Source organism: Eubalaena glacialis, chromosome 1 (assembly GCF_028564815.1).
Source record: "Eubalaena glacialis isolate mEubGla1 chromosome 1, mEubGla1.1.hap2.+ XY, whole genome shotgun sequence".
NCBI lineage: Eukaryota > Metazoa > Chordata > Mammalia > Artiodactyla > Balaenidae > Eubalaena > Eubalaena glacialis.
Window position 1 is genome coordinate 93,838,343 of NC_083716.1, and position 12,966 is coordinate 93,851,308.

The 12,966-nt window shown below is 73.1% G+C and overlaps 7 non-coding genes and 3 pseudogenes across 7 annotated transcripts; all 10 read right to left on the reverse strand.

Annotated features, from left to right (window-relative positions):
- Nucleotides 1-133: 133 nt before the first annotated feature.
- Nucleotides 134-252, reverse strand: LOC133103552 (5S ribosomal RNA). Its single transcript, XR_009703312.1, has one exon. It is a non-coding gene; the product is annotated as a 5S ribosomal RNA (ribosomal RNA).
- Nucleotides 253-1,163: 911 nt separating this feature from the next.
- On the reverse strand, nucleotides 1,164-1,282 carry LOC133078205 (5S ribosomal RNA; annotated as a pseudogene).
- A 1,973-nt stretch (nucleotides 1,283-3,255) lies between these two features.
- LOC133103556 (5S ribosomal RNA) lies at nucleotides 3,256-3,374 on the reverse strand. The gene has a single exon (XR_009703313.1). It is a non-coding gene; the product is annotated as a 5S ribosomal RNA (ribosomal RNA).
- A 912-nt stretch (nucleotides 3,375-4,286) lies between these two features.
- LOC133078209 (5S ribosomal RNA) lies at nucleotides 4,287-4,405 on the reverse strand (annotated as a pseudogene).
- Nucleotides 4,406-5,315: 910 nt separating this feature from the next.
- LOC133104444 (5S ribosomal RNA) lies at nucleotides 5,316-5,434 on the reverse strand. The gene has a single exon (XR_009703579.1). It is a non-coding gene; the product is annotated as a 5S ribosomal RNA (ribosomal RNA).
- Nucleotides 5,435-6,352: 918 nt separating this feature from the next.
- Nucleotides 6,353-6,471, reverse strand: LOC133104550 (5S ribosomal RNA). The gene has a single exon (XR_009703619.1). It is a non-coding gene; the product is annotated as a 5S ribosomal RNA (ribosomal RNA).
- A 1,975-nt stretch (nucleotides 6,472-8,446) lies between these two features.
- On the reverse strand, nucleotides 8,447-8,565 carry LOC133104212 (5S ribosomal RNA). Its single transcript, XR_009703499.1, has one exon. It is a non-coding gene; the product is annotated as a 5S ribosomal RNA (ribosomal RNA).
- Nucleotides 8,566-9,483: 918 nt separating this feature from the next.
- Nucleotides 9,484-9,602, reverse strand: LOC133103560 (5S ribosomal RNA). The gene has a single exon (XR_009703314.1). It is a non-coding gene; the product is annotated as a 5S ribosomal RNA (ribosomal RNA).
- Nucleotides 9,603-11,539: 1,937 nt separating this feature from the next.
- LOC133078214 (5S ribosomal RNA) lies at nucleotides 11,540-11,658 on the reverse strand (annotated as a pseudogene).
- A 946-nt stretch (nucleotides 11,659-12,604) lies between these two features.
- Nucleotides 12,605-12,723, reverse strand: LOC133103565 (5S ribosomal RNA). The gene has a single exon (XR_009703322.1). It is a non-coding gene; the product is annotated as a 5S ribosomal RNA (ribosomal RNA).
- Between the last annotated feature and the right edge of the window lie 243 nt (nucleotides 12,724-12,966).

The following is a 12,966-nucleotide window of genomic DNA, read 5'->3' on the forward strand; positions in this document are numbered from 1 at the left end:
CGCCCCCTCTGGCGCGCTGTGGTGGGAGGGGCCGGAGGAGGTGGGGCCTGCAGCGGTGCCCGGCGGGGGCGGGGGCGGGGGCGGGGGCGGAGGCGGCGGGCGACTAAAGGAGAAGGCGGAGCGGGAGGCAAAAAGCCTACAGCACCCGGTATTCCCAGGCGGTCTCCCATCCAAGTACTAACCAGGCCCGACCCTGCTTAGCTTCCGAGATCAGACGAGATCGGGCGCGTTCAGGGTGGTATGGCCGTAGACGCAGGAGGGGCCCGCGCGGTGCCTCTTGAGGCCCCAGCTTCGCTGGCGCCTGCGCCTTACCGCCATGCCGGTGGCCAGCCCTCTCCCGCAGGGCCCTGCCGCCCGCCCAGGCAGGCGACAGGAGGCCTCGGGGACCCGGGGGTGGCGGAGTGGTGGGCCACCTCGCAGCCCAGGGCGGGCGGGACGCTCCAGGCCCGTCGGCGCTTGGCGCCCCGCCGCAGATCCCGCTCGACGCTCACAGGGACGCGGCCCCGGAGGCTTCAGGGCCCGGCGGCCGCGGTCCCTTGGGCATCCCCCCCTGCCCGCCCACGCGGAGTTAGGCGCAGCCCGGCCACGGCCGGGCCGGCCCTCCGGCCGGGCAGCAGCTGGCCCGAAGCCACTGGGAGCCACCATGGAGTGGGCACGGCCCCTTAGCCCCAGCAAGGCCCCCCCTTGCCCCCACGCCGCCCGCCGAGCACAGGACCCCGGCCCTGGTGGCCGGCAGGCCCGGAGAAGCGGCCCCGGCCCCCGCCCCCGCTCCCGTCCCCGGTCGTGGCGAAACGGCGGAGGGGGGGGCTTTTTCCGGAGGGAGCTGTGGAGAGACACACGGGCAGACAGGGGGCTGCGGCGCGGCTGGGCTCCGGTGGGGGCGGCCAAGTGCAGGTCGAGGGCCTCGCGGGCCGCACGGACGGCACCCCGGCCTGCGGCGGAGTCTGGGTCCGGGCCAGCCACCACGGGAGCGGCTGGGGTGGCGGCTGCCTTCCAGGGCCGCATTCTGGCCGCATGTCCAGCCAGCTCGGCGGGGAGCGATCCCTCCGGCGCGCTGTGTTGGGAGGGACGTGAGGAGGTGAGGCCTGCAGCGGTGCTCAGCGGGGGCGGAGGCGGCCTCGGCCGCAGGCCACTAAATGTCAAGGCGGAGCGGGAGGCAAAAAAGCCTACAGCACTCGGTATTCCCATGTGGTCTCCCATCCAGGTACGAAACAGGCCAGACCCTGATTAGCTTCCGAGATCAGACGAGGTGTGGTGCGTTCAGGGAGGTGTGGCCGTAGAATGCAGCGGGGGCCACGGTGTGCCTCTTGAGGCTTAGCTTCGCTGGTGCTGGCGACTTACCGCCAGCCCGGCAGCCAACCCTCTCCGGCGCGGCCCTGCCGTCCGCCCAGGCAAGCGACAGGAGGCCTCGAGGGCCCGGGGGTGGTGGAGTTGTGGGCGACTTCGCAGCTCAGGTCAGGCGGGACCCTCCAGGCCTGTAGGCGCTTGGCCCTCCGCCCCAGAGCCGCTCAACGCTCACAGGACTTGGCCCCGGAGGCTTAAGGGCCTGTGGCCCTCGGTCCCTTGTGCATTCCCCACCCTGTCAATCCACACAGTGCTAGGCGCAGCCCAGCCACGGCCTGGCCGGCCCGCCTGCCCAACGGCAGTTGGCCCGAAGCCACTGGGAGCCACCATTGAGCCGGCACGGCCCCTTAGACACAGCAACGCCACCCTTGCCCCCACGCCAACTGCCGAGCAAAGTTCCCGGCGCCTGGTGTCTAGCCAGCCCAGCGAACCGGTCCCAGCCCACGACCCCGCTCCCACTCTCGGCCGTGGCGAAGTGGCAAAGGGTGGGCTTTTTCCGGAGGGAGCTGTGGAGAGACACACGGGCAGACAGGGGGCTGCGGCGCGGCTGGGCTCCGGTGGGGGCGGCCAAGTGCAGGTCGAGGGCTTCGTGGGCCGCACGGACGGCACCCCGGCCTGCGGCGGAGTCTGGGTCCGGGCCAGCCACCACGGGAGCGGCTGGGGTGGCGGCTGCCTTCCAGGGCCGCATTCTGGCCACATGTCCAGCCAGCTCGGCAGGGAGCGATCCCTCCGGCGCGCTGTGTTGGGAGGGACGTGAGGAGGTGAGGCCTGCAGCGGTGCTCAGCGGGGGCGGAGGCGGCCTCGGCCGCGGGCCACTAAATGTCAAGGCGGAGCGGGAGGCAAAAAAGCCTACAGCACTCGGTATTCCCATGTGGTCTCCCATCCAGGTAGGAAACAGGCCAGACCCTGATTAGCTTCCGAGATCAGACGAGGTGTGGTGCGTTCAGGGAGGTGTGGCCGTAGAATGCAGCGGGGGCCACGGTGTGCCTCTTGAGGCTTAGCTTCGCTGGTGCTGGCGACTTACCGCCAGCCCGGCAGCCAACCCTCTCCGGCGCGGCCCTGCCGTCCGCCCAGGCAAGCGACAGGAGGCCTCGAGGGCCCGGGGGTGGTGGAGTTGTGGGCGACTTCGCAGCTCAGGTCAGGCGGGACCCTCCAGGCCTGTAGGCGCTTGGCCCTCCGCCCCAGAGCCCCTCAACGCTCACAGGACTTGGCCCCGGAGGCTTAAGGGCCTGTGGCCCTCGGTCCCTTGTGCATTCCCCACCCTGTCAATCCACACAGTGCTAGGCGCAGCCCAGCCACGGCCTGGCCGGCCCGCCTGCCCAACGGCAGTTGGCCCGAAGCCACTGGGAGCCACCATTGAGCCGGCACGGCCCCTTAGACACAGCAACGCCACCCTTGCCCCCACGCCAACTGCCGAGCAAAGTTCCCGGCGCCTGGTGTCTAGCCAGCCCAGCGAACCGGTCCCAGCCCACGACCCCGCTCCCACTCTCGGCCGTGGCGAAGTGGCAAAGGGTGGGCTTTTTCCGGAGGGAGCTGTGGAGAGACACACGGGCAGACAGGGGGCTGCGGCGCGGCTGGGCTCCGGTGGGGGCGGCCAAGTGCAGGTCGAGGGCTTCGTGGGCCGCACGGACGGCACCCCGGCCTGCGGCGGAGTCTGGGTCCGGGCCAGCCACCACGGGAGCGGCTGGGGTGGCGGCTGCCTTCCAGGGCCGCCTTCTGGCCGCCTGGCCGGCCAGGCCGGCGCGGAGCGCCCCCTCTGGCGCGCTGTGGTGGGAGGGGCCGGAGGAGGTGGGGCCTGCAGCGCTGCCCGGCGGGGGCGGGGGCGGGGGCGGAGGCAGCGGCCTCGGCCTCGGCCTCGGCCTCGGCCTAGGCCGCGGGCAACTAAAGGAGAAGGCGGAGCGGGAGGCAAAAAGCCTACAGCACCCGGTATTCCCAGGCGGTCTCCCATCCAAGTACTAACCAGGCCCGACCCTGCTTAGCTTCCGAGATCAGACGAGATCGGGCGCGTTCAGGGTGGTATGGCCGTAGACGTTAAGAGGGGCCCGCGGAGTGCCTCTTGAGGCCCAGCTTCGCTGGCGCTTGCGCCTCCCCGCCAGCCCGGCGGCCAGCCCGCCCCGGCAGGGCCCCGCCGCCCGCCCAGGCAGGGCAACGGCGGCCTCGGGTACCAGGGGGGTGGCGGAGGGTTCGGCGACCTCCCAGCCCAGGGCGGGCGGGACCCACCAAACCGTTCGGCGCTTGGCGCCCCGCCCCAGATCCCGCACGTCGCTCACAGGGACGTGGCCCCGGAGGCTTCAGGGCCCGGGGCCCGCGGTCCCTTGGGCCTCCCCTCTGCCCGCCCACGCGGCGCTAGGCGCAGCCCAGCCGCAGCCCGGGCCGGCCCTCCTGCCCGACGGCAGTCGGCCCTTAACCCACTGGGAGCCACCATTGAGTCGGCACGGCCCCTTAGCCCCAGCAAGGCCACCCTTGCCCCCACGCCACCCGCCGAGCACAGGACCCGGCGCCTTGTGGCCGGCCGGCCCGGAGCACCGGCCCCGGCCCCCGCCCCCGCTCCCGCCCCCGGCCGTGGCGAAACGGCGGAGGGGGGGGCTTTTTCCGGAGGGAGCTGTGGAGAGACACACGGGCAGACAGGGGGCTGCGGCGCGGCTGGGCTCCGGTGGGGGCGGCCAAGTGCAGGTCGAGGGCCTCGCGGGCCGCACGGACGGCACCCCGGCCTGCGGCGGAGTCTGGGTCCGGGCCAGCCACCACGGGAGCGGCTGGGGTGGCGGCTGCCTTCCAGGGCCGCATTCTGGCCGCATGTCCAGCCAGCTCGGCGGGGAGCGATCCCTCCGGCGCGCTGTGTTGGGAGGGACGTGAGGAGGTGAGGCCTGCAGCGGTGCTCAGCGGGGGCGGAGGCGGCCTCGGCCGCGGGCCACTAAATGTCAAGGCGGAGCGGGAGGCAAAAAAGCCTACAGCACTCGGTATTCCCATGTGGTCTCCCATCCAGGTACGAAACAGGCCAGACCCTGATTAGCTTCCGAGATCAGACGAGGTGTGGTGCGTTCAGGGAGGTGTGGCCGTAGAATGCAGCGGGGGCCACGGTGTGCCTCTTGAGGCTTAGCTTCGCTGGTGCTGGCGACTTACCGCCAGCCCGGCAGCCAACCCTCTCCGGCGCGGCCCTGCCGTCCGCCCAGGCAAGCGACAGGAGGCCTCGAGGGCCCGGGGGTGGTGGAGTTGTGGGCGACTTCGCAGCTCAGGTCAGGCGGGACCCTCCAGGCCTGTAGGCGCTTGGCCCTCCGCCCCAGAGCCGCTCAACGCTCACAGGACTTGGCCCCGGAGGCTTAAGGGCCTGTGGCCCTCGGTCCCTTGTGCATTCCCCACCCTGTCAATCCACACAGTGCTAGGCGCAGCCCAGCCACGGCCTGGCCGGCCCGCCTGCCCAACGGCAGTTGGCCCGAAGCCACTGGGAGCCACCATTGAGCCGGCACGGCCCCTTAGACACAGCAACGCCACCCTTGCCCCCACGCCAACTGCCGAGCAAAGTTCCCGGCGCCTGGTGTCTAGCCAGCCCAGCGAACCGGTCCCAGCCCACGACCCCGCTCCCACTCTCGGCCGTGGCGAAGTGGCAAAGGGTGGGCTTTTTCCGGAGGGAGCTGTGGAGAGACACACGGGCAGACAGGGGGCTGCGGCGCGGCTGGGCTCCGGTGGGGGCGGCCAAGTGCAGGTCGAGGGCTTCGTGGGCCGCACGGACGGCACCCCGGCCTGCGGCGGAGTCTGGGTCCGGGCCAGCCACCACGGGAGCGGCTGGGGTGGCGGCTGCCTTCCAGGGCCGCCTTCTGGCCGCCTGGCCGGCCAGGCCGGCGCGGAGCGCCCCCTCTGGCGCGCTGTGGTGGGAGGGGCCGGAGGAGGTGGGGCCTGCAGCGCTGCCCGGCGGGGGCGGGGGCGGGGGCGGAGGCGGCGGGCGACTAAAGGAGAAGGCGGAGCGGGAGGCAAAAAGCTTACAGCACCCGGTATTCCCAGGCGGTCTCCCATCCAAGTACTAACCAGGCCCGACCCTGCTTAGCTTCCGAGATCAGACGAGATCGGGCGCGTTCAGGGTGGTATGGCCGTAGACGTTAAGAGGGGCCCGCGGAGTGCCTCTTGAGGCCCAGCTTCGCTGGCGCTTGCGCCTCCCCGCCAGCCCGGCGGCCAGCCCGCCCCGGCAGGGCCCCGCCGCCCGCCCAGGCAGGGCAACGGCGGCCTCGGGTACCAGGGGGGTGGCGGAGGGTTCGGCGACCTCCCAGCCCAGGGCGGGCGGGACCCACCAAACCGTTCGGCGCTTGACGCCCCGCCCCAGATCCCGCACGTCGCTCACAGGGACGTGGCCCCGGAGGCTTCAGGGCCCGGGGCCCGCGGTCCCTTGGGCCTCCCCTCTGCCCGCCCACGCGGCGCTAGGCGCAGCCCAGCCGCAGCCCGGGCCGGCCCTCCTGCCCGACGGCAGTCGGCCCTTAACCCACTGGGAGCCACCATTGAGTCGGCACGGCCCCTTAGCCCCAGCAAGGCCACCCTTGCCCCCACGCCACCCGCCGAGCACAGGACCCGGCGCCTTGTGGCCGGCCGGCCCGGAGCACCGGCCCCGGCCCCCGCCCCCGCTCCCGCCCCCGGCCGTGGCGAAACGGCGGAGGGGGGGCTTTTTCCGGAGGGAGCTGTGGAGAGACACACCGGCAGATAGGTGGCTGCGCCGGGGCTGGGCGCTGGTGGGGGCGGCCAGGTGCAGGTCAAGGGGCTCGCGGGCCGCACGGCCGGCACCCGGGCCTGAGGCGGAGTCTGGGTTCAGGCCAGCCACCCCGGGAGCGGCTGGGATGCGGCTGCCTTCCAGGGCCGCCTTCTGGCCGCCTGGCCGGCCAGGCAGGCGGAGAGCGCCCCCTCTGGCGCGCTGTGGTGGGAGGGGCCGGAGGAGGTGGGGCCTGCAGCGGTGCCCGGCGGGGGCGGGGGCGGGGGCGGGGGCGGAGGCGGCGGGCGACTAAAGGAGAAGGCGGAGCGGGAGGCAAAAAGCCTACAGCACCCGGTATTCCCAGGCGGTCTCCCATCCAAGTACTAACCATGCCCGACCCTGCTTAGCTTCCGAGATCAGACGAGATCGGGCGCGTTCAGGGTGGTATGGCCGTAGACGCAGGAGGGGCCCGCGCGGTACCTCTTGAGGCCCAGCTTCGCTGGCGCCTGCGCCTTACCGCCATGCCGGCGGCCAGCCCTCTCCGGCAGGGCCCTGCCGCCCGCCCAGGCAGGCGACAGGAGGCCTCGGGGACCCGGGGGTGGCGGAGTGGTGGGCCACCTCGCAGCCCAGGGCGGGCGGGACGCTCTAGGCCCGTCGGCGCTTGGCGCCCCGCCGCAGATCCCGCTCGACGCTCACAGGGACGCGGCCCCGGAGGCTTCAGGGCCCGGCGGCCGCGGTCCCTCGGGCATCCCCCCCTGCCCGCCCACGCGGAGTTAGGCGCAGCCCGGCCACGGCCGGGCCGGCCCTCCGGCCGGGCAGCAGCTGGCCCGAAGCCACTGGGAGCCACCATGGAGTGGGCACGGCCCCTTAGCCCCAGCAAGGCCCCCCCTTGCCCCCACGCCGCCCGCCGAGCACAGGACCCCGGCCCTGGTGGCCGGCAGGCCCGGAGAAGCGGCCCCGGCCCCCGCCCCCGCTCCCGCCCCCGGTCGTGGCGAAACGGCGGAGGGGGGGGCTTTTTCCGGAGGGAGCTGTGGAGAGACACACGGGCAGACAGGGGGCTGCGGCGCGGCTGGGCTGCGGTGGGGGCGGCCAAGTGCAGGTCGAGGGCCTCGCGGGCCGCACGGACGGCACCCCGGCCTGCGGCGGAGTCTGGGTCCGGGCCAGCCACCACGGGAGCGGCTGGGGTGGCGGCTGCCTTCCAGGGCCGCATTCTGGCCGCATGTCCAGCCAGCTCGTCGGGGAGCGATCCCTCCGGCGCGCTGTGTTGGGAGGGACGTGAGGAGGTGAGGCCTGCAGCGGTGCTCAGCGGGGGCGGAGGCGGCCTCGGCCGCGGGCCACTAAATGTCAAGGCGGAGCGGGAGGCAAAAAAGCCTACAGCACTCGGTATTCCCATGTGGTCTCCCATCCAGGTACGAAACAGGCCAGACCCTGATTAGCTTCCGAGATCAGACGAGGTGTGGTGCGTTCACGGAGGTGTGGCCGTAGAATGCAGCGGGGGCCACGGTGTGCCTCTTGAGGCTTAGCTTCGCTGGTGCTGGCGACTTACCGCCAGCCCGGCAGCCAACCCTCTCCGGCGCGGCCCTGCCGTCCGCCCAGGCAAGCGACAGGAGGCCTCGAGGGCCCGGGGGTGGTGGAGTTGTGGGCGACTTCGCAGCTCAGGTCAGGCGGGACCCTCCAGGCCTGTAGGCGCTTGGCCCTCCACCCCAGAGCCGCTCAACGCTCACAGGACTTGGCCCCGGAGGCTTAAGGGCCTGTGGCCCTCGGTCCCTTGTGCATTCCCCACCCTGTCAATCCACACAGTGCTAGGCGCAGCCCAGCCACGGCCTGGCCGGCCCGCCTGCCCAACGGCAGTTGGCCCGAAGCCACTGGGAGCCACCATTGAGCCGGCACGGCCCCTTAGACACAGCAACGCCAACCTTGCCCCCACGCCAACTGCCGAGCAAAGTTCCCGGCGCCTGGTGTCTAGCCAGCCCAGCGAACCGGTCCCAGCCCACGACCCCGCTCCCACTCTCGGCCGTGGCGAAGTGGCAAAGGGTGGGCTTTTTCCGGAGGGAGCTGTGGAGAGACACACGGGCAGACAGGGGGCTGCGGCGTGGCTGGGCTCCGGTGGGGGCGGCCAAGTGCAGGTCGAGGGCTTCGTGGGCCGCACGGACGGCACCCCGGCCTGCGGCGGAGTCTGGGTCCGGGCCAGCCACCACGGGAGCGGCTGGGGTGGCGGCTGCCTTCCAGGGCCGCCTTCTGGCCGCCTGGCCGGCCAGGCCGGCGCGGAGCGCCCCCTCTGGCGCGCTGTGGTGGGAGGGGCCGGAGGAGGTGGGGCCTGCAGCGCTGCCCGGCCGGGGCGGGGGCGGGGGCGGAGGCAGCGGCCTCGGCCTCGGCCTCGGCCTCGGCCTAGGCCGCGGGCGACTAAAGGAGAAGGCGGAGCGGGAGGCAAAAAGCCTACAGCACCCGGTATTCCCGGGCGGTCTCCCATCCAAGTACTAACCAGGCCCGACCCTGCTTAGCTTCCGAGATCAGACGAGATCGGGCGCGTTCAGGGTGGTATGGCCGTAGACGTTAAGAGGGGCCCGCGGAGTGCCTCTTGAGGCCCAGCTTCGCTGGCGCTTGCGCCTCCCCGCCAGCCCGGCGGCCAGCCCGCCCCGGCAGCGCCCCGCCGCCCGCCCAGGCAGGGCAACGGCGGCCTCGGGTACCAGGGGGGTGGCGGAGGGTTCGGCGACCTCCCAGCCCAGGGCGGGCGGGACCCACCAAACCGTTCGGCGCTTGGCGCCCCGCCCCAGATCCCGCACGTCGCTCACAGGGACGTGGCCCCGGAGGCTTCAGGGCCCGGGGCCCGCGGTCCCTTGGGCCTCCCCTCTGCCCGCCCACGCGGCGCTAGGCGCAGCCCAGCCGCAGCCCGGGCCGGCCCTCCTGCCCGACGGCAGTCGGCCCTTAACCCACTGGGAGCCACCATTGAGTCGGCACGGCCCCTTAGCCCCAGCAAGGCCACCCTTGCCCCCACGCCACCCGCCGAGCACAGGACCCGGCGCCTTGTGGCCGGCCGGCCCGGAGCACCGGCCCCGGCCCCCGCCCCCGCTCCCGCCCCCGGCCGTGGCGAAACGGCGGAGGGGGGGCTTTTTCCGGAGGGAGCTGTGGAGAGACACACCGGCAGATAGGTGGCTGCGCCGGGGCTGGGCGCTGGTGGGGGCGGCCAGGTGCAGGTCAAGGGGCTCGCGGGCCGCACGGCCGGCACCCGGGCCTGAGGCGGAGTCTGGGTTCAGGCCAGCCACCCCGGGAGCGGCTGGGATGCGGCTGCCTTCCAGGGCCGCCTTCTGGCCGCCTGGCCGGCCAGGCAGGCGGAGAGCGCCCCCTCTGGCGCGCTGTGGTGGGAGGGGCCGGAGGAGGTGGGGCCTGCAGCGGTGCCCGGCGGGGGCGGGGGCGGGGGCGGGGGCGGAGGCGGCGGGCGACTAAAGGAGAAGGCGGAGCGGGAGGCAAAAAGCCTACAGCACCCGGTATTCCCAGGCGGTCTCCCATCCAAGTACTAACCAGGCCCGACCCTGCTTAGCTTCCGAGATCAGACGAGATCGGGCGCGTTCAGGGTGGTATGGCCGTAGACGCAGGAGGGGCCCGCGCGGTGCCTCTTGAGGCCCAGCTTCGCTGGCGCCTGCGCCTTACCGCCATGCCGGCGGCCAGCCCTCTCCGGCAGGGCCCTGCCGCCCGCCCAGGCAGGCGACAGGAGGCCTCGGGGACCCGGGGGTGGCGGAGTGGTGGGCCACCTCGCAGCCCAGGGCGGGCGGGACGCTCCAGGCCCGTCGGCGCTTGGCGCCCCGCCGCAGATCCCGCTCGACGCTCACAGGGACGCGGCCCCGGAGGCTTCAGGGCCCGGCGGCCGCGGTCCCTCGGGCATCCCCCCCTGCCCGCCCACGCGGAGTTAGGCGCAGCCCGGCCACGGCCGGGCCGGCCCTCCGGCCGGGCAGCAGCTGGCCCGAAGCCACTGGGAGCCACCATGGAGTGGGCACGGCCCCTTAGCCCCAGCAAGGCCCCCCCTTGCCCCCACGCCGCCCGCCGAGCACAGGACCCCGGCCCTGGTGGCCGGCAGGCCCGGAGAAGCGGCCCCGGCCCCCGCCCCCGCTCCCGCCCCCGGTCGTGGCGAAACGGCGGAGGGGGGGGCTTTTTCCGGAGGGAGCTGTGGAGAGACACACGGGCAGACAGGGGGCTGCGGCGCGGCTGGGCTGCGGTGGGGGCGGCCAAGTGCAGGTCGAGGGCCTCGCGGGCCGCACGGACGGCACCCCGGCCTGCGGCGGAGTCTGGGTCCGGGCCAGCCACCACGGGAGCGGCTGGGGTGGCGGCTGCCTTCCAGGGCCGCATTCTGGCCGCATGTCCAGCCAGCTCGTCGGGGAGCGATCCCTCCGGCGCGCTGTGTTGGGAGGGACGTGAGGAGGTGAGGCCTGCAGCGGTGCTCAGCGGGGGCGGAGGCGGCCTCGGCCGCGGGCCACTAAATGTCAAGGCGGAGCGGGAGGCAAAAAAGCCTACAGCACTCGGTATTCCCATGTGGTCTCCCATCCAGGTACGAAACAGGCCAGACCCTGATTAGCTTCCGAGATCAGACGAGGTGTGGTGCGTTCACGGAGGTGTGGCCGTAGAATGCAGCGGGGGCCACGGTGTGCCTCTTGAGGCTTAGCTTCGCTGGTGCTGGCGACTTACCGCCAGCCCGGCAGCCAACCCTCTCCGGCGCGGCCCTGCCGTCCGCCCAGGCAAGCGACAGGAGGCCTCGAGGGCCCGGGGGTGGTGGAGTTGTGGGCGACTTCGCAGCTCAGGTCAGGCGGGACCCTCCAGGCCTGTAGGCGCTTGGCCCTCCACCCCAGAGCCGCTCAACGCTCACAGGACTTGGCCCCGGAGGCTTAAGGGCCTGTGGCCCTCGGTCCCTTGTGCATTCCCCACCCTGTCAATCCACACAGTGCTAGGCGCAGCCCAGCCACGGCCTGGCCGGCCCGCCTGCCCAACGGCAGTTGGCCCGAAGCCACTGGGAGCCACCATTGAGCCGGCACGGCCCCTTAGACACAGCAACGCCAACCTTGCCCCCACGCCAACTGCCGAGCAAAGTTCCCGGCGCCTGGTGTCTAGCCAGCCCAGCGAACCGGTCCCAGCCCACGACCCCGCTCCCACTCTCGGCCGTGGCGAAGTGGCAAAGGGTGGGCTTTTTCCGGAGGGAGCTGTGGAGAGACACACGGGCAGACAGGGGGCTGCGGCGCGGCTGGGCTCCGGTGGGGGCGGCCAAGTGCAGGTCGAGGGCCTCGCGGGCCGCACGGACGGCACCCCGGCCTGCGGCGGAGTCTGGGTCCGGGCCAGCCACCACGGGAGCGGCTGGGGTGGCGGCTGCCTTCCAGGGCCGCATTCTGGCCGCATGTCCAGCCAGCTCGTCGGGGAGCGATCCCTCCGGCGCGCTGTGTTGGGAGGGACGTGAGGAGGTGAGGCCTGCAGCGGTGCTCAGCGGGGGCGGAGGCGGCCTCGGCCGCGGGCCACTAAATGTCAAGGCGGAGCGGGAGGCAAAAAAGCCTACAGCACTCGGTATTCCCATGTGGTCTCCCATCCAGGTACGAAACAGGCCAGACCCTGATTAGCTTCCGAGATCAGACGAGGTGTGGTGCGTTCAGGGAGGTGTGGCCGTAGAATGCAGCGGGGGCCACGGTGTGCCTCTTGAGGCTTAGCTTCGCTGGTGCTGGCGACTTACCGCCAGCCCGGCAGCCAACCCTCTCCGGCGCGGCCCTGCCGTCCGCCCAGGCAAGCGACAGGAGGCCTCGAGGGCCCGGGGGTGGTGGAGTTGTGGGCGACTTCGCAGCTCAGGTCAGGCGGGACCCTCCAGGCCTGTAGGCGCTTGGCCCTCCGCCCCAGAGCCGCTCAACGCTCACAGGACTTGGCCCCGGAGGCTTAAGGGCCTGTGGCCCTCGGTCCCTTGTGCATTCCCCACCCTGTCAATCCACACAGTGCTAGGCGCAGCCCAGCCACGGCCTGGCCGGCCCGCCTGCCCAACGGCAGTTGGCCCGAAGCCACTGGGAGCCACCATTGAGCCGGCACGGCCCCTTAGACACAGCAACGCCACCCTTGCCCCCACGCCAACTGCCGAGCAAAGTTCCCGGCGCCTGGTGTCTAGCCAGCCCAGCGAACCGGTCCCAGCCCACGACCCCGCTCCCACTCTCGGCCGTGGCGAAGTGGCAAAGGGTGGGCTTTTTCCGGAGGGAGCTGTGGAGAGACACACGGGCAGACAGGGGGCTGCGGCGCGGCTGGGCTCCGGTGGGGGCGGCCAAGTGCAGGTCGAGGGCTTCGTGGGCCGCACGGACGGCACCCCGGCCTGCGGCGGAGTCTGGGTCCGGGCCAGCCACCACGGGAGCGGCTGGGGTGGCGGCTGCCTTCCAGGGCCGCCTTCTGGCCGCCTGGCCGGCCAGGCCGGCGCGGAGCGCCCCCTCTGGCGCGCTGTGGTGGGAGGGGCCGGAGGAGGTGGGGCCTGCAGCGCTGCCCGGCCGGGGCGGGGGCGGGGGCGGAGGCAGCGGCCTCGGCCTCGGCCTCGGCCTCGGCCTAGGCCGCGGGCGACTAAAGGAGAAGGCGGAGCGGGAGGCAAAAAGCCTACAGCACCCGGTATTCCCAGGCGGTCTCCCATCCAAGTACTAACCAGGCCCGACCCTGCTTAGCTTCCGAGATCAGACGAGATCGGGCGCGTTCAGGGTGGTATGGCCGTAGACGTTAAGAGGGGCCCGCGGAGTGCCTCTTGAGGCCCAGCTTCGCTGGCGCTTGCGCCTCCCCGCCAGCCCGGCGGCCAGCCCGCCCCGGCAGGGCCCTGCCGCCCGCCCAGGCAGGGCAACGGCGGCCTCGGGTACCAGGGGGGTGGCGGAGGGTTCGGCGACCTCCCAGCCCAGGGCGGGCGGGACCCACCAAACCGTTCGGCGCTTGGCGCCCCGCCCCAGATCCCGCACGTCGCTCACAGG